The 19,147-nt window shown below is 45.2% G+C and overlaps 1 protein-coding gene across 5 annotated transcripts in view; it reads right to left on the bottom strand.

The window, feature by feature from the left end:
- Positions 1-18,125, bottom strand: part of IL1RAPL2 (interleukin 1 receptor accessory protein like 2) — a 349,905-nt gene extending 331,780 nt beyond the window's left edge. The window contains exons 1-5 of one of the 5 annotated variants that reach the window (XM_085060499.1): positions 18,094-18,125; positions 17,612-17,759; positions 16,504-16,560; positions 14,410-14,518; positions 13,936-13,987 (exon numbers count right to left, since the gene is read on the bottom strand). The gene's annotated coding sequence lies outside the window, so the exon portion shown is untranslated. Of the gene's footprint in view, positions 1-5,738; positions 5,941-6,449; positions 6,669-7,056; positions 7,560-7,849; positions 8,024-13,935; positions 13,988-14,409; positions 14,519-16,503; positions 16,561-17,611; positions 17,760-18,093 lie in introns of those variants that run through there. The other 4 variants (XM_085060500.1, XM_085060502.1, XM_085060501.1 and 1 more) reach the window with 4 other exon arrangements.
- Positions 18,126-19,147: the final 1,022 nt, after the last annotated feature.

The following is a 19,147-nucleotide window of genomic DNA, read 5'->3' as shown; positions in this document are numbered from 1 at the left end:
TCGTTCTCGGGTCTTCTCTTTTGCCAACATACCACACTGAGCTGTTTATTACTGAAAGATTTTCAGCCTATATAATTTGTTGGTTGGAAGCAATCCACAATGGGCACCAGTTCCTTTTTGTTGATACCTCAAACATAAACAAAAAAATACTTAAGATCAGAGATGCATGCTAGCTCAAATAATGTATCTTCAGCTCCACTTGATACGGGTCATGCAGCGTTCTTCGCTCTGCTGCTCAATGAGCATCAAAGAATATTTCATTTTGCCTAATTCATTGTGCATCTTCACCATCATAACCAGCCACTTAAGTTGTCTAAATACACAAGGAACATTAATTCTACAAGGCAGTGTGCATTCAGCATTTGTCTTGCAAGATTTAAGTCTCCATTGGACTCAGGTCCTTAACTAAACTCACATTTGCCTAATTCTCCTTGTTCAGCTGAAATTTAAAGAGGAACTTAGGAATTAGGGAAGCATGGTGTGCATGCTCAATGCAGTGCTTGTGTTATGCAAACTGGAAGTAAAACAGCAACAATGAGACAACATCTAAAATGTCTGGGATTATTACTGGCTCAGTGGTGTATCACCTGCACGACAGTAATACAACAAGGAAAAACCAAGGTCTTGTCCTGACAAAGCAAAGGGAACCCGCAGCTAAATACTGACAAGGTTACAATACTCATCTGTAATGAATCCTCTAAAGGCTGAATGTCTGGGTGCAAAAGAAAAGGAAAAAACCTAAAACTCACAGATCTTCCATGATGCCAAGGGAATAAACTTTGAATTTTATTAGTTATTTCAGAAGAAACAAATAGCACCACCCCTTTGGTGTTAACACCAAGGTTTTGTTTGAAAAGATTGTAATGCTTTACAATAATAGGTTAAATATTTTCCAAATACAACTATAGAAAATACCAAGTGTAGAACCTTAGAGTTTCAAAAGACATCTTACAGTCTAACACAGAAACAAAAAATCGGTTTCAGCACCAAGCACAAAAGAAAAATACTGTGGATGGCAAACACCCCATAACTTCCCCCATTAATATGTCTGGCTGCAGAGCATAGATGTGATTTTAGTTATGTTAAAGTGGCAATCATACTGAACACTGTGATCAAACTTCTGGCTTGCCCTGTAGAGGAAACCATGCAAGCATTAACACAAGAACCTTTTCTTATAAGAATTTTCTGTTCCAATAGCTGCCTAAAACAGTGTTCATTTATAGCAGAGGGAAAAAAAAAAAGGAAAAAAAGAGCAGGGAATGGGAAAATCCCCTGAAATATTCCAATACAAATAAAGATTACAATATCTATAGCATCAAAATACTAAAAAGAGTGACGAGCATACAATCTATGCATATACCTAAATTGCTACTAAGAAAATTCAATAAAAACCTAAGCAGCCCATCTTAACAGATTTGTGAACCAGAACTAGGACTACTCAGCACTGATTAGCAGATGGAGTTCTATCGGCTCACACCACACACTGACCTCGATTCCCTAAACAACTCACACAGAATTCAAGTTCATTGTATCTTCAAACTAGATTTTAAATCCCTGAATTGTACTCATCCCTCAAGGCAGCAGCTCCTGCCCTTGGAAACACAGAAAGCAACTGTAAGGAAGAACACAAACAGCAAAGGAGTGGGAAAGAGCAATTGTTTTTTAAGCCTCATGCCCAGCTGCACCATAGTGATGTACTGATCCAGCGCTACCCTGGATTCTAGAGAGAGCTACTGTTCAGCCTTAACATTGCAATATTCTAACTACACATCCTAGGATAGATGGATGTGCTTGTCCAGTATCACAGCTTTTAAATATAAGTCGTCCAGGCCTTTTATGGACATTCAAAGTGAAATACGTGTTGTGGGAGGAGGATTACAGCTGTACTGCAAGCCCTCACGGTTTATGAGGTCAACATAATAGATCAATTAATTTACAGCCTTTTTTCCCCCCTAGAGTAGAAGCTATTAATATTCTACATGTATTTACTTCTGCAGATTGTGGTTTAATCAATACACTACTTCAGGCAACATGAAGCACCGTAGAAAATGGAAAGACTCTCAGATCCAGAGTTTAGGTTTAGAGAGTGGGGCTTAGCCTCTCACCACCTTGCAGAAGTACTTAAAAGCTTACAGAAAAGCCCACTGGGGGAGAGAAGAATATGTGAAGACAATCTACACTTGGAAAGCTAAACATGTACACTAGCACTGAGGAAAGAAGAGTGATTTTAAGAATCATCTCGAATCAGCATAAGTCCTAGAACTGATGCAGCTACAAAAGAAAGTTCCCAAGGCAGAGTAAGGTGCAGCAGTAACCACAGCCATCCGAGAGGACAGAGGAGCCCCAGCCATGGGTGACTACAAAAGCTTCTCAAAGCTGATAAGGCTGCTGGACACTGTCCCAGGATGGCAAATTTCTTCTGGGCTGAGACAACTCAGAGGCTGCTCTCAGATCCAGCCCAGCCAGCTTGCTCTGGGCAGGGGAGAAACCTCGCTCAGAAAAAAAGGACTCTGACTACTGCTTTTCAGATCTCCGAGTGAAAAAAAGCAAGTTGCTGATGAGAACTTTTAAGCTTCAGATTCTCTGAAAAACCCTGTAAATTCCACAAAGACCGTGGTTTCGCCTGACTCCAGCTCTTCAGTCACAGACACCCAGAACAGACACCGGCTGCTCAGGTCATGGCCTTTTTCTCCTGAGTGCTACAGATGGCCCTGCCAGCGATCACAGGTCCTCTCTGCAGAGCCTCAACTACAAAAGGAGAAGACATTTCAGATTAAAAGAGATGAGAAAAGACCATTCTCACCCACACCGATTTCACTCGCTGCTCTCTGCTCTTATATCAATAAGGAAGTCTGTCCAATTCGCAGCTGCCTACGCAGGAGCATTATTAAGCCAAAAGATTAGATGCTTTGCTTCTTTCATACTCGTTCCAACCCTGCTCCCCAAGCAGCTTTTGCAGAAAAGCTATTAAAAATGGAGAGAGACAGTTCAAAGGGAGGTCTCAGTCCTGAAAGATAGCATATCCCTCCTCTTTCCCCCCACATCCCTTCTCTCATTTCCCTTGTGTTCCTCAAGGCTCATTACAGAGGTGCTCAGCACAAACAGAACTAGATTTTAGACTGGGCTGCCATCTGCATGCTGAAATGTTCCCTGCTTGTACAGAGCCTTAAAACAGTTCTCTTTCCAGGACCACACAGCAGAGAGACTGCAGCTGTAACTGTCAGCCGTATTGACATTATCCCTGCTCTTACACACACTTATGCCTCTGCAATATTAACAAAATAACAATATTTGCTCTATTCACGGCAAATCTGCTCCACACTCACTCCTGCACATTAATGAAACAGGTTCTGTGAGAACACAATTCAACATGCAATGTGCTTAGAAGTTCATTCCTTGATCTCATCCCTGGCCACACGCTTCCCTAACTAATACATAATGCTCAAAGAAGACAGAATGAACAGGAAAAGATAGCATACCAGCTGTCAGGCTCCTTATAAAACACTCCCCTACAGTTTTCCACTTAGAAAACACAGTTCCAGAGAAGCCAGACACAGCACTTTGCTGTCAGCAGAAGCAAGTTGCTTTCACTGAACTCGGCACCATCTCGGTACCTTAAAGTGATAAACATATTCTTGATGGGGATTTTTTTCCCCTTACATAACCTGAAGCTGGACTTTACATACATGTATTGCCAGATTTGTCTGGCTGAAAATAAAAATTTAATTAGGTAAGCAAAGAAACAACCTTCCCCAGAATTTGAGAACCATGACAAACTGCTTATAAAATACTATTTTGACAAATTTTCTGGAAATCTTGAAGAGAATGGAATTTTGTTCTGATGCAGCCAAAATAAAAGTAAAATACATATTTTATGTGCCCTGAAATTGCTCTGTCAAATAGCCATCCTTAATTAGCTGTTACATAAAACAAAGAAGGGTGGAAGGAACTCTAGTGCTTTTGGGGTGGAAAGGATTAGCCAAACCCCCTGCAGAAGTTTCTAACACACAGTCTCTATCTCAGCAGCTTTGTTACTGAATATAACACATCCCTCCACCAATTCCAAGGGGATTTACCTGGATCTAGTACCAGATGCCAGAGGAAACCCTCACCATCAAAGCTAGCAAAAAGATTCCCCTTATTCTCAGCAAGGGCAAGATCTCTTCCCTGTTTTCTTTTCAAGGTTGTTTAAAGAAAGATTTATTTTTAGTTGGACATCCTGAAAAGCAAATTGCCTCTTAAAGTGCCTCTTTATTTTGTGATACACTTTAAATGTTCACTTCCCCTTCCAGCACTAAAGAGCTCCTGATAAATAGCTCAGACTCTCATTGTTTGAGGAAGGCTTAGAAATGAAGAGCAGACACAGTTTCCCATACAGCCCTTTAAGGCTGTTTAACAGTTGTTCACAATTTAGCATCCCTAGATATTTTCAGCTTGAGCCTCAGTTTGAAGTGAGAGATTACTCAGAGCTTGAATGTTTCGGAGAGCAGGGAAAGTCCATACACTATAAATGCTTTATTTGTACTCCTCACAGTGAGTACAACTTCTCCACCTTTTCCCTTAGACACACAGGTCAAGGGCACCTGCCTCAGCCATCCCTGGCTGCTTCCCACCCCAGCCAGCAGGGATGACTGGCTGCACGTGCTCCTTGGAACTTTCTCCACCCCTGGTCCCACAAGGGCATTGTGATCCAGGGCAGAGAAAATTTTCAACAGCCTCTCCCTTCCAAATGCCACATAGAAAACACTTCTCCATAGCTTTAAGTGATTACTATAACATGCATTCTTCTCTCCCCAGGAAACAGCTGAGACTAGTCAGGGAAAAAAATTACTCTGCCTATGCAAACCAACCCAATCCCCTTACAGGAACATCCCATCCAGACAGCCTGGATGATCCTGTCATCTCCAAGCAGGCAGAGCATCCCAAGGGGTATGGGCCTTACATGCTGTCCCCATTCCCTCCTCCTTGCTCTCCAGCAGCCTATCTGCATCTCTGCTGGGCTCCTCACACACACACACTGGCTCCAGCAGCTGCCCAACCTCTCCAGACACATACACACAATCCTAAAGCCTACACAACTCAAGCTTATCCCACAGTGGCACAGCACAACACCCACACAATCCTGAGACCAGCAAGTGTACTCCTACCTGCCCCTATTCCACACTCTGCAGCCCCATCCAGACTTAAGCCTGACAAGTCCAGCTTCTTTTGAGGCCAAGGCCTCCAGCGTCCAACAAACCAGGAAACTTCCTCCTCCCTCTCCCACACTACCAATCCCTGCCTGATCAGAAGCAATCCGTGCTGCAAGAACTGCCCTTCTGCTGAGCTCACCTTCACCACACCAGCCTATGAATCTCTCCTGACCCTTTCAGGCTCTTTTTTGATCTGACTTCTGTTTGGAGAGTGGTCAGTCCCCCCACACTGGTTTCCAACAGCTTCAGCTACTGCACTGCTTCAAAGTGCAGTCACCAAACTGGCAGCTCTGAAGATTAAAAGGCTTTCCATCACTCAGCTCTGCGAGATACGGAGCAGTTCAGGCAGCACTGGCTGATGCCATGTGAGCACTGAGGCTCCACCAATTGTGTGGCATCCACTAAAATTGACTCCAGCTGGCTAAGTGCATTAATGTAGCACACCTGGCCTTCCCTCCCACCCCTTGTGCAAGCAAATCTTCCTTCCTTTTCCCTCCCCCCATTTAGCTGCTAAAGCCTCAATCACCAAACAAGTTGAAGACAAACCTCCTACGAGTTTCCAGATACTGAGAAAGGGAAAGGGTGGTCTGCAGAGAACTCTTGAGCCTTACAAATAGAACAATCAAGGATTCATCCCTCTCTCCTGTGCTCACCTGCAGCCCAAGTAGGTGGGTGAGTACAAGTCTTGCTGTCAGCTAACAAGCCTGAACGTTCCCAGCTGACCACCCCTCCCCAATACCCAGGAGCAAGCTAGAAGGGCATGCACACCCACACATGCAGGATATGTGCTTTCTACCCTTGGCCTCCAGCTAGAAAGCTTTAGTTGAGGAGACGAAGGTCTCCCCTCGCAGACGCCGATCTGGAGCACGCTGGAGGTGTAAGCTGCTGCCTAGCAACACAAGCACTCTGCAGGGAGGTCGCCCCAAGCCCCCGTCCTCCCACTGCAAGAGGTCTCCTCTGCCCAGAGAAACATCCTCAGAAGGATGCAATCCCTAGTAATTTCTCAGAAAGCCATCCTGCACGTCACCAGTTACAACCCATGATGAACCTTGGAGTCACCAAATCCTGAAGAGCACTGCCTATGCCTTGGTAAACTGCCAGAACTCTCCACTTCTCATGGTCACTGCACAAGCATTGCACCCCGCTGGCTTGGGGAGCCCAAAATCCCAAACCCCTGCGTGTCCCACTGTCTCCTCTGCAGTCGCTCTATTGCAAAGCCAGCGCTTGACACGCTGTCAGTTTCCACCCCAGCCTTACCTCCAGCCTCGGGTCTGGCACGAGCAAAGCTTTTCAGACACCATGTCCCCCTCAGGACTGGCCCGCTCCTGCCTCCGGACGGAAGCCCCTTTCCATGCACTACACAGAAGCAGGGCGGGCAATCACCTGCTCTATGAGACACCACAGAAAGCCACGCAGCTGCACAGGTTTAGCCCTGATGAGAACCAAGATCCCCTTTTCGGCAGGGACAGGAAGAGTTTTGGGGTGAATGAGTATCTCCCGCGGGTGTAACTGCAAAGACCACACTCGCACAGCACCTGAGCACCCTGAAACTGCCCTTCCCGCAGCCCTGCCTGCTCCCGAGCCCACGGCAGCTCACCTCGCCTCCCCCCACCGCTAAATTCCCTGAAAAACTTCAAATTTACCTGAACTCTTGCAGTAATATCGTAACATCCACAAACCATACACACACACTAAAAATATAGTATTGTTTTCTAAATAATCAGGATAAAAACGAGAGAGTATAAACACTGACGAGGAGCACTACTAAGCGCTGGCTCCTGCCACAATGGGTTTTCCGTCACGGTACAAACCCAAATTCGGGTGTTAACCCAACAGCCGCAGAAATTGACAAAAGTACACAGACCTTACTACAACTTTCAGAAACCGCAGCTTACAGCATTCTCCACCAGAAACTTTTCATTCTTTGAATCCTGGCAGAGACAGCAATCCAGGGACAGGCTCTCTGAAAACAGCCACTGAATCCGAGCCGCTTGAGAAAGGTTTGGTGCCCTTTAGCAGATTTCCATCAGACTCCAGAGGCAAACAGAGCAGCTTTACTGTCACTGAAGTTTCAGAGGCAGACAGAGGTTTCAAGTCCCACTGTTCAGCACCCAGCACGGTACCTCAGAGCAGCCAAGCCTTCAAAGCACCGGCATCTCTTCAACAGACTCCACCGAGCTGCAACATCCCGAAAGGCAGCTGCTCCCGTGTTTTTATTTTAAATTCCCGTCAATAACACTTTTCCTGGCAAGCCTCAGGCGCGTTCGCGGTGCTGAGAGCCGCTCGGTACCAACCAAGACCCCCTTCGTGACAGAAAGCACTGCCGGCGCTCCAGCAGCAGCGCTCGGTCCGGGAGCGGCGGAGCGGCCGCGCCGGCACGGACGGCTCAGCCCCGAGCATCGGCTCCGAGAGCGGCGGCGCCGGCCGGAGAGCCGCAGCTGCGGCGGTGGCTGCCCGGAGCCCCTCAGGAGCGCCCCGGCACCGGCGGGACCCCGGGCCGGAGCGCCGGAGCTGCAGGAGGGACGCGGCGGCAGCCGCAGCTCAGCCCCGTCCCGCGCGCGCCGGCACCGAGCAGGGAAGAACTTTTCCGGAGGGAAGATTTATTTTTCTGAATAAAAAAGCGAACTGCCGCGAGAAGCGCCGCGCGCAGGGCTCACCTCCCCAGCGGCTCCCCTCTAGGGCTCCATGCCGGCGGGCTGCGGGCGTCCCCCGCCGCGCTGGCAGTGGGAGAGCGGCGGCCGGCGGTGCGGCGCGGTGCGGTGTGCGCGGCTCCAGGGGCGGCCCTGGTGGGGCGGGAGGGAGCGGGCCGGACCGCCGGAGCGCCGGACCCTCACACCCTCAGCCCCTCAGCCCCGCGCGCCAGGTGCGCCAGCCCGCCCGCCCCGCACAGCGCCAGCCGCGCCACCCGCACCGCCCCCTGGCGGCCGCGCCTCCGCGCCGCGCCCCCAGCCCAGCCTGCCACCGGCACCGGGAGCGCCCCGCGACACCGCGACACCGCGACACCGCACCGCGACACCGAGACACCGCGACACCGCACCGCACCGCGGCACCGTCCGCACCACGAGCCGGCGGGCCAGAGAGCCCCCAGAGCCCCGCAGGCTCCCACGGGCAAGGGGCTGCCCAGGGCCCCGTGCTGCCGCGCACGTGGCTCCGATGGCGGCAGAAGGAACGGCCGAGAGAAGGATGGAAGGAGCGTCAGCGAAGGGCTGCGGAGGGGTCGGTGCCTTAGCGGGGGATCTGGCACGGCGCAGAGCGGAACGGGCGGCACCGAACCGCCCCGCGCACACCGGGGCAGGGGCTCCCCGAGGGTCGCAGGCGAACGCGAGCACTTCGGGAGCATCACCCGGGGCCCTTCCACCCCTGCCCCCGGCTGCCCTGCCCCGGGCTGCCCGCACAACGCGCAGCGGTCTCACTGCGCTGGACAGAGGGACAGCTCGCCCCAGGGGTTACAGCATTTGTGCTGAACGGGGAGAAGCCGCTTTAAAACCCGCTGCGCAATTTCACACCATCATTAGCATCAATTTAACCGGACTGCCTTGAATTGGACCAGGCTAAGTTTCTCTTTCCTAACTCTGCTTCTGATACGGCACATCCGTGCTTTCCACAGAATGGAAAGTGTTATTTTTAGTTTCCCTGTGCTGCTTTTTATTCGCTTTTAAATATCTTAGAATAGCTCCATGCAGAATATAATCTAGTGCATTTTGCTCAGATTCACAGGAGGACACAGTTTTGTCAGGCAACTGAGACAGGCAGAAAAATCATGGGACGAATTTCTGTAAAGCACACTTCAGGGCTTTACGGTGCCACTGCTTGGCCTGGAGTGGTGCTGTGTCACAGGGAGTGCGATTGTCACTCCTGGAGATGACCCTTGTGAGGCTGCAAACACCAAACAACACAGCAGGGAGAAGCTTAAAACCTAAACACCAGCCAGCCTCAGGAAACCCTCACCAGAAAAATTAGCATCCCCTCAGCATCCTCCCCCCAAGCCCGAGCAGCTGAGAAAAGCCAGATCCTGCTCAGTCACACACAGCTCACCTCAGCATCTTTGCAATTGTTGATGTCAAAGTCAAGCAAACACTCAGCTCTGCTTTTGGATCTTTATCACATAAAATCATGCAGAGCTGACAATTAGAAACATTGTCTTGTTACCTGCAGACAAAGCAAATTTCAATTAAGATATCATACAAGGAGAACAAAAGTAGCAGCATTTTTAGGCATTTCTCTGAGTATAACCATCCTTTAAAGCCTCTGTAGACTCGAGGAGACAATGTTCAGCCACGTTGTCCTGCAAGGTGAGGCCAAGAACAACCAAGTGGCTTTTCCCAGTCCCAGACGTGTAGAGGACTCAGGCACACTCAAGGTATTCTTATATACAGTAAATGAGCACAACTACTGTAGAGCAAGAATGTGAAAAATATCAATAAACTAGACCATTTTTACTTCCTGGATAATTCTTTTAAGTAATTTGAAAGAGACAAAATGTTGCCAGGAGACCACACTTCTCCAGGTGACACAGACTTCACCAAGACACTGATACCTTTGCTGCGATTTATAACCTCTGACACTTCAGCTACTCTTTCATTTCTCCTGACATGATTACAGTGTAAAAGTGCTATTTTTTAAATTATTTATCAAGTCACTTAATGAAGTCACTTTTTAGCTCGATTAAAAATTTGAAGCCTAGAAATAAAGCATCCTATGGATTAAAATACACAATTAGGTGAAGCTGTATTTAACAATACCTTGGAATTGTACTTGAACTTTAAATGCATAGATAAAGTGGTATCATTAGACATTCTTCCACATTTTACACCAAGTAAACATTAATCATTATGTTCATTATATGAATGTATATATTATTCATTAAAAAATAGGTGAATATACCACTGATAGACTTTTTTATTTTTAAAAGTAACTTTGTTTCCCTTATTCTGGTGTTGTCTCAGCCTATTATGGAAAGTAACCCGTTTGACAGCTGTATAGCATACTACTCTTGTCTGTGAGTCTTTAGATAGGTTCAATAGCAAAGAAAAGAGGAATGTGGTATTCATGGAGCTGAATACAGAGCAGAGTAGACCAGCCTTCAGAGGAACTGTAGGAACAGCCTGCCATGCACCAAGCCTTGGGCTAGTTTCTGATGTACCACTAAAGAAGTAAAGAGACCTGCTTTGGGCTTTGTTTCTGACCTCTTTTTTGTTGTTGTTTTTTCATGTCTGGTAAAGCAGGCCAGGGACCCCAGCTAAGACCTCCCAGGTGCATTGTGTGTGTTGTAGACACAGTGAAAGAGAGAGCTGACCTTGATAAAAATGGGAGAGAAAAAAATTTTTCCTACTGTTATATCCACCCATACTAGGCAGGGATGTCCAAAACGACCAGTGAACTTGGGCAATGTCAAGCAGTAAGTCTGTGGAGAGCCAGGAACCAAATGCATCATCACTTCAAACCCCATTTAGTTCTCCAATCCTTGATTTGCTAAATATCTCCATTTTTTCTGCTAACCAAATTATTTCATGATGGGATATTCTAGGGCTTCAACCTGATGTCAGAGAATTCAGTGAAAAGGATTGTTTTCCACTGACTTCAGTTAGCTTTCAAAGAGTCCCCAGGTACACTTTCTTAATCAATTTTAATCAATCTGTGTGTGGACTCACTCACATCCATTACAATTAGATTGTAGCCCAACATCCTCCTCTGACAGCCACCAGCTGAGGCTGCTCTCCCAGCTGCTCTTTTCTCACCTCCCAAGGACTGATGGATCTGCTGCTTGAGTGCCTTGCGCTCTGTCCCTCTTGAGTCAAATAGGAAAGGTTTCATTTGACTTTAAAAGCAGAAATTAAAGAACTTCCACCTGAGAAGCTTGCTGGGATACAAAATGAGCAGCCTCTAGCAGGAAGAAGGTAGTTTGGGGGTGTGAGTTGCCCTCATGAGCCCTACCACTAACACAGCTGGTTCCAGAAGGAGCCATCCTCCCTGCTGTGATCAGGAGAGCCCCAGCCTTGCCATGAACCTCTGCTTCTGAGTCTACATAATTCTCACGTCTTTCTTGCCTGAATGGAAAGATGACAGGATGAGAGGATTTACAGCTGCATAAAGTCACATTTATTGACTTTATGTCTAGTCTTTCATATATAGCAGCACAGATTCAGGTCTGATCTTTAGGAAATACGGCCACACATGAAAACTATGCACATGTGTGTGTGGTGCTCAGAAGACACCCTGTGATGACCACCACAAGCAAGAGGAAATAAGGCTGAAAGCTAAATCCATCTCTGAAAACCCCATCAACCCTTCCCACCCATTAATTTCAGCAGTGATGCAGAGCTCATAACCCCAATGCAGGTGGGCACAAGCATCCAGCCTCCCTCAGCCCAGGTGACAATGACAGGTCTGCAGGGCTCCAGAACATCACCTAGCCTGTCCCCACCGTGTCCTGCTGCCCAGGGCCCCCTGCTCTGCCACAGCACCCACACCCCTGGAGCAGGGAGAGGCACAAGTGCTGAGCAGCAAGGAGGGGAGATGCTGATGCTGCAGCAGCAGAGCACGGAAGGGAGCTCATCACAGAGGGACTTGGCAGGGCTGCGTTTACACGGGACAAAAGCCAAAGCAAAGAGTGCCTGTTGTGAAGGGAATGAGGAGGACAGCGACAGCCGGATAATGCTGGATGAGGGATTAGCTACAGGAAGGAATAAACTGACAAGGAGAGAATCCTGCCTGGCCGGTAGCAGCCATGATTCTGATCACCACTTTTCAGGAGACAAACACAGAGCTGCATAGTAACATATTTCCTGTTCAGCTCTGCAAAGAGGAATTTTTAATAGAGTGCCAATTCCCTTCAGTTGGAGGGACTCGCACAATAATGTCACTGCTGTTGACTGAAGTTGCACACACAGAGTATAAAGCAGCAGTAAATGCCAAGATTTCAAAAATCATTTTGCATCTGACATTCTCCTGGGTTATTTCGAGTGAAAGATAAATGCGCTATCTTCCAAGCAGTAATCTTATTTGATACCAACAACATACACAAGTAGTTAAGTTTGGAATAGGGTAACTTTCTCACTTTTATGCTTGAAAGCTGAAGATAAAATTATTAAGCATTTTGCATGTACAGAGTGTAAGAAGAGTGACTGCTCTGCATAGGTATATGGATGGGAGAATAAGAATTTCCTTCCCCAAAGAATAACATGACAGCTTTACAGCACAGGTAACATCTTCCTGCAGTAGGCATTATAATTCTGTAAAATAGTAAAAAGATAGAACATATTGACTATTTACCTGTTTCTCTTGACTGGCCAACAGCAGAAAGGGAAGCACTGTTTGGGATTAATTAAAATCTGACACAAATCCTAACTTTGCCTTAATCCAGCGAACAGATATGAAGCTTGTTAGGGAAACTGCTCAAATGGAGAGCCTTTTTTCATGTGCAGAATGGTTTGTGGAGCAGGAATGTAAAATCCACTAATAGATAGGGGAAATATGCTTCTATTTCCCATTGGGAATTTCTTAGACAAGACTAAGACAAATGCTGCCTTTGCCTGTTTATTTCACTTTTTTGATGGGAGAACCAATAATCAGCTAAAAAAGGTGGGGAGCATTAAAAATAATCAGCACACAAAAACCCTTGTGCTGGTGATTTCTGTCCTCTGGAGAGGATGCAGCTACACAAACAATCAGTTCATCAGTTCTGAGGCCTCTGGTGAGTACCAACAACATCCTAAAGCACATCAGCCCCTAGTAATAGAAGAGTCCTCCATCAGCTGCTTGTTTCTCCTCCCTTCATCCCCTTTTCATTGTGCTGATCCACCAGCACAACTGTGGTTGGCAGAGACGGAGATACAGAGATTAAATGCAAGTTGTGCTTCTCCTAACCTCTTGTGGGATTCAGAGAAGCTAATCAATGTTACATTCACTTGTATTCCAGAGATAATTTTTGTTTGACAGTATCTAATCATAATTGCAGAAATCCCACTGCAATATAGAGTTTGGCAAACTCATCTTGGAACAGCTCATTTGGTGCAAACTTAGATTATATTTTAACTTCAATGATGAGAAATTACTGAGATGACAAGCACGGTTTGTTTTAGATGCCATAAGCTGAGGAAAAAGAGGTAAGTTACCTAAAACAATCTCATCACATTTTGTACTCATAAAATGCAAATTTCTGCAAGTGGATGGTTTGAAAATCCTAGTTTAAAAAGGAAGTAAAACCTAGAAATCCACAAATGCTAATGTTGATCTTCTATGTTTTTCTGTTACAGATTTCTTTTCCTCTCTCCATTTTTTTTTTTTGCTGGTGCTTCTAGAAAAGAAGAAATTAATACAGCTCTTTTTTTAATTCTTTGTGTTTGTAGCACACAATAGAAGCTTTAAATCTGGTTGTAAAAATTGAGCTATTTTGCATTTCTGTTCTGCCCAGATTATCGTATTTCAGGCTGCAGAACAGAGTAAATCATAAGTATGAAAGGAAGGATACAACAAATGGTCTGAAACTCTGGACTGATGGCAAAAAACCACAAATTACTTTTCTGGACAGAAGTTACACTTATTTGGGATAGCTTATATTTGGTTGAATAATGGATTTTCCAGGTCAGCTGACAAAAGGAAAAGAAAAAATGTTGTTTCAGGTGAAAATGAAATGGAGTTTCAGGGCAGGGAAGAAATGTGGTAAAAATAACAATGATCAGCTTTAAGTGTTGCTTCATATCCTTGTTCACAGACAGATAAATGGTGTATTAAACCTACATACCTGGATCACAGAGTGAGCAGGTGTCTCTTTCTCAAGCTGACCAGCTCCATTACTAAAATGGAAAGTTCAAGGTTAAATTCTACAGCCTGATTCTTTTGCTTCCCAAAAAGACAACTGGGTTTCGACTCAAGCAGAAGCACCAGGCTGGGCTGCCATGCAGAAAAGGAGAATTTCCCATTCCCACTTATACCTGCACGAGGGTCCTCCCTGGCTCTGCACACCCACAGGGGCTGCCAGGGAGTGCCAAGGAGCCAGGTGGGATAAATGAGCCATGGTGAGCTCCCGGCACAGCTCCTGGCCAGGGCAGCTCCTGCCAAGCTGCAGGTGGGGAGGGAGGGCTGGAGCACAAGATGAGATTAAAAAAACACAAAAAAAGAAAAAAAAAAAAAAGACAGAAAGAAAAAAAATAGTCCAACATATTGATAGCAGTCCACAAAGCAAAGGTATGCTAGAATACATTTTTTACAGCCTTACCTGTTTTAATGCCTGGTAATAACCTCTTTTCAGGACATTTGTTTTCAGGCTTTGTCATCCTCAGCTGTCCATGCGTTTGAAGGCACTGAATTACCCTCTCCCAATACATCTGCGAAGAGAAACATTTATGGAAATAAAGGGATACAATTTAATTTCAGACTCAAAGAGTAAACAGTGGTTTTAGGGCTTTTTTCACTATGCCTGAGCCAGTCCTGCCCTCCAAGCTGTCAGTGAGTTCATTTGCTCAAAATCGAGGAGTGTTATCAAAGAGAAAAAACCAAAACAAGTCAGTGAAACTGGAGCTAATGGCTTCAAAAACACCTTCGATTGCCAATGCTTTTGGCTTGTGATAACATAGTAATAGTCTAAAATTGGCTTGAGTTTCTGTAAGAAGCTGTTTTGTGTATTTCAGATTTGAATATTTCTTACCTATATAAAAATGTCAGTACTTGGAAATACAAAGCCCATTACAGTTATACCCTGTCTTAAAAGAAACAAAACATGAATGCTGAAATTACTTGCTTAATTTCTGTTTTGAGTATTAATATTCCTTGTTGGAAAACAGGTGGAAAACAAGTGCATAGAGATCTCTTCTCCACGTAGGCACATACTGCTCGTGCTCTCCAGCCTCCATCAAACTTCCAGTGTGCAGCTTCTATTGAACTGCCCAAGGCCAGGGGCACCCCTTGTACTTCCAAAATAAAGAAACTATTTGGAAATCAATATACAGCATCAGCTCCCCAAGCAGAGCAGACATGTCAGTTGTATTGGAATTAAACAACCAGAGCTTTAGAGTGGGCACATAAGAGGAAGACTTAGCCTGAGTAGAAGGATCACAGCACTGACCTCAAGCACTTCATGGGATCTAAAGAAACCCCCTCTGGGGTATAAAGTTTCTGAGAGGTCCCAAGACTTAAGAAAAGGGCAGGAGCTGGTAAACAGAGCTCTTTGCTGAGCTAGGGAACAGCATGAAGAGGAGTCAAAACAGCAGTGTGAAACGGTGGGGTGAGGGAAACATGAAAAAAACAACTGAAAAGTGGAGCACAGTTTCCATCCTGTTGGAGAAAACCTGGTCAGCATCTCTCGTGACCATGAGAGGAGGAGAGGAAGTAGATTAAGTGTAAAACTGAGTGAAAATCATGCTTTTTGGGGAGGATTCTGAGGGTTCAGCATGCTTAGAGAGCCAGAGAGAGGTTGTTCATTAAAAGCCCTCAGGTTGCAGGAGCTGCTCAAACACCTCACCCCATGCAATAAAGCCAACAACGCTTCTCCAGAGGGATGAAGACAGATCTGGTCAAACTCTGAACTCTGCTAACACCAAGAGAAACACACAGAGTGCATCTGGGGGAAAATGGGAAGAGGGGCAGGAAAAGGGTCACAGGAAGCACCCTGTTATCAGAGAATACTCAGGCTAAAGACACTACTATAAGACATTCAAGAACACCATTCTAACTTGAAAGCTACAGATTGACTGACAGCTTTCTGAAGTATATTTTAAGTCCAGTACCCTTCCTAAATCCTTGTGTTAAATCCCTGGACTCAGTGCCTCAGAATATCAATGCTTTTCCTATTGAGGGTACCCTGGGGGTCACTGTCATTTCCCCATTCTTGAGAAAGGGACTCAGACTGTATCATGGTCTCTGCAAGGATCAGAGATCACTCAGTCATGTCATCCCTGGAGTAATCAGAACCAGGAAAAAAAAAATTAGTAATAACACTTTCCACAGTAAAGAGGGAAGACAATGCTTAAGCAATGCTAAATTTACAGGGGTGACTTTTCCACTGCTCCTCTGACAGAGCTTAACATTCCTTCCTCTGCCTTCTTGTCCCCACAAATCTGGTGCAGCTCAGGCAGCAAAAGTAATCCACTAAGGGTGATGCACACAATATAAGATGCCATCAGAAAGTTCTCAAGTCAAGGTTTCTTAAAAATAAAAATTATAGAACAAGAATCAGTGTTCAAGGGCAGTCAATCAGATGTCTGAATTATGTCCTGCCTTTAAAATATACAGTGGATAACAGTTTTTAAATGGTGCCTGTAAAAGCTTCTATGTGTACTGTACCTTGACATTAAGTCCTCAGTAAAGTACTTACCTTCAGGATTCTCTGCATTTATTGGTCTTTTATTCTGCTTCAAACTAATCAGAACAGCTGCTCCAGAATGTGAAAAGAAAAAAAAAGTAGGCATATGATTTACTGCCAGACTCCCAGTGAGGAAAAGGGCACACACCCATCACTGCAGGCAAGCAACAAGCAAAGAAAAACGATTGAGCAACAGAGGGGAGGCAGGAGGGGAAATGTGTGGGCAGGGCAGGGAGTTAGTACCTGATAACTCATTAATGTGTGTGCAAGGCCAGTCTGACATCAGGGAGGCTGTTACAGGATTGGAATGGAATAATGGCATATATATACAGGCAAAAGAGGCCATTAAATTCAAAGAACCACTTATTTGTTCTTTTGAGTAAAAACCAGCAAGCCTGAGCTCACAAAGCACATAGGAAAATGCTGAGCTCTGTCTGCTGTGGATCCAGACCAAAGTGTCAGAAGAATCTCCAAAAAACAGCACTAAGTTTCTTTTAGTTCTAAAGATTTTCCCTAATGATTGCTTCAGGGTTTACATTAGAGTTCTATTTTTCCTGACCCATTCCTTTATGGAATTCTCCATACAGCTGCCATTCTGCACACCCAGAACTGAGGCTATTCCCTCTCTCATTAGTCAGAGCAGGCTGATAACAGTTTGCCTTTGTCTGTTACATGAAGATCATGTCAATTTCATCCCAGGAATTTCAGTTTTGACAAATTCTTCAGTTTTTGGCTGAAGCTGACCATTGATCACTAGCTTATTTTGAATATGTGAGCCCTGCAGAGCTGGGCCATTTCTGAATAGAGTTGTCTCTGAGAACCACAGAGATGCCTTAGCAAATAGCAATACTTTAAGGTCAGTTTAGTGGTTGCACCTTGGTTACCTATAAAAATGAATTTTTGAGCCACTGGGTCAGCAGTGAACAAGTAAGGAAAAAGGAAATCTGGCTTGAGAAAAGCATCCAGGAGCCACATCAGTGCTGCTGTGAGCTTGATTCAGGCAGGGGGTGGAATTCCTGGAGCCCCTTTTCACCCTGCCCAGGGACAATGCTGCAGCTCCACACTGTCCATGGCCATGCACACCCAGCCTGCAGCAAACCCACAGTACATGAAGGTTCACCTCACTCCCGAGGGTAGGAGCCTCTTGGGACACTTCTCCAGCCTTTTCCAGTGTCACTTGCTCATCCCCTGCTCACTGTCCAGCCCAGGCTACAAACACTGCTGTGCCCCTGCCCTGGAAATATCTTCTCCAACACTGGCAGTTCAGCCTGCTGAGGAAAAGCAGATTTGGTCCCTTAGTATGTCACCTCATGTTTTGCAGCAGGAAATTTAGATTGCACATATCTAATTAATGGAAAACACAGATAAACAAGCAGATTGCTTACTTCAATTATGTGCACAGTGCCTGCAGGGTTACCATTAAAAAACAAAAAGAAAGATAGCAGTCAAAATGGGTAAAAAGATGCAGACAGGAGAATATGATCTGCAGCTTACCTTGATGGCGATTAAAAACACCTCTCCACCAACTGTGAAATGAGGGAAGTTATTCTTGGCAAATGAGTATAATACGAAGTTTTTCAGCCATCTGTAAATAACATTTACCTGGTACAGCTTTACATAATTAACTTCCTTGTGAGTATTGCCCAGACCCATCTGCATAGAGAGGCAATAACTTGTTTAAAATAAAGACAGAGAAGGAAGGAAAGCAGAAGCTCTCTATTAATTTATTTAAATTTCTCCCAGAGGCAATTTCCTACAGAATCTCCCAAATTTCATGAAGTCAAGCATCTGCTTTCCTTGCAGCTTAACTTACTGAAAGAAGCATTACCTGGACAAATAATCCTCTCTCTAAGCAGCTTAACAAGTTTGTGTAAATGTTTGAGATGCTGTAAAGAGTCAAGACAGTCATTTCTTACCCTATTCAGAAAGGTAAACAATTTTCTTGTTATTTTGAGTCCCTCCACTATTTGCACTACCAGATGGATTAGATGAATACTCTGTGGGATGGCTTTTCTGGGTGACATGACTCATGTGTAGCAAAAGTTTCAAAACTGGGTGTGAAAAGTGATTTCCAATTCTGTGATTTTAATAATTAGGTGCAAACCCAAGTCCTTTGAATGACTCAATTTGTACTTAGTAAGAATGTTAGTGAGACCAATGATCAGCATTCATTGTTCAGCTGCATTTAAAAATTAAAATAGCCAACAATGCCAGCACAGTTTACTCACACACATAACTCAAAATTTCCTTGGCTGCTCCCCTGTGTAAAATAGCTGTTCATAAAACAAACATCAGAGTTATTTCTGTTGCCTTCTGTATTTGATAGTTCCCCATGTTCGGTACTGGGAAGGATTGGTTGAGATATTTGACATTTTACCTTCCTCCTCTTCATCTGGTTCTTTTCTTTTCCTAAGCACCTGTGGGAGTAGCTCCCCCTTACAAAAGGAAGTAAAAAGCTAAAAAAAAAAAAAAATTGCTCTCCGTTCAAAGGTCTCTATGTGACTGAAGGCATCTCATTAGCCAAAATTTAGCTCTATAATAGCTTTAGAAGCAAGCACTCCACTAGCATTGCAGTTAGAGTTCCTCACTCAAAACAAGCCAGGGGACCAAGTTCTTTACTGGTTTAAACATGGATTTCAGAGCCTGCATCAGAAAT

Source organism: Lichenostomus cassidix, chromosome 4A (assembly GCF_008360975.1).
Source record: "Lichenostomus cassidix isolate B80296 chromosome 4A, HeHo_3.0, whole genome shotgun sequence".
NCBI lineage: Eukaryota > Metazoa > Chordata > Aves > Passeriformes > Meliphagidae > Lichenostomus > Lichenostomus cassidix.
The sequence above is the reverse complement of the archived record's forward strand: the minus strand, read 5'-3'. Positions and strand labels throughout refer to the sequence as shown.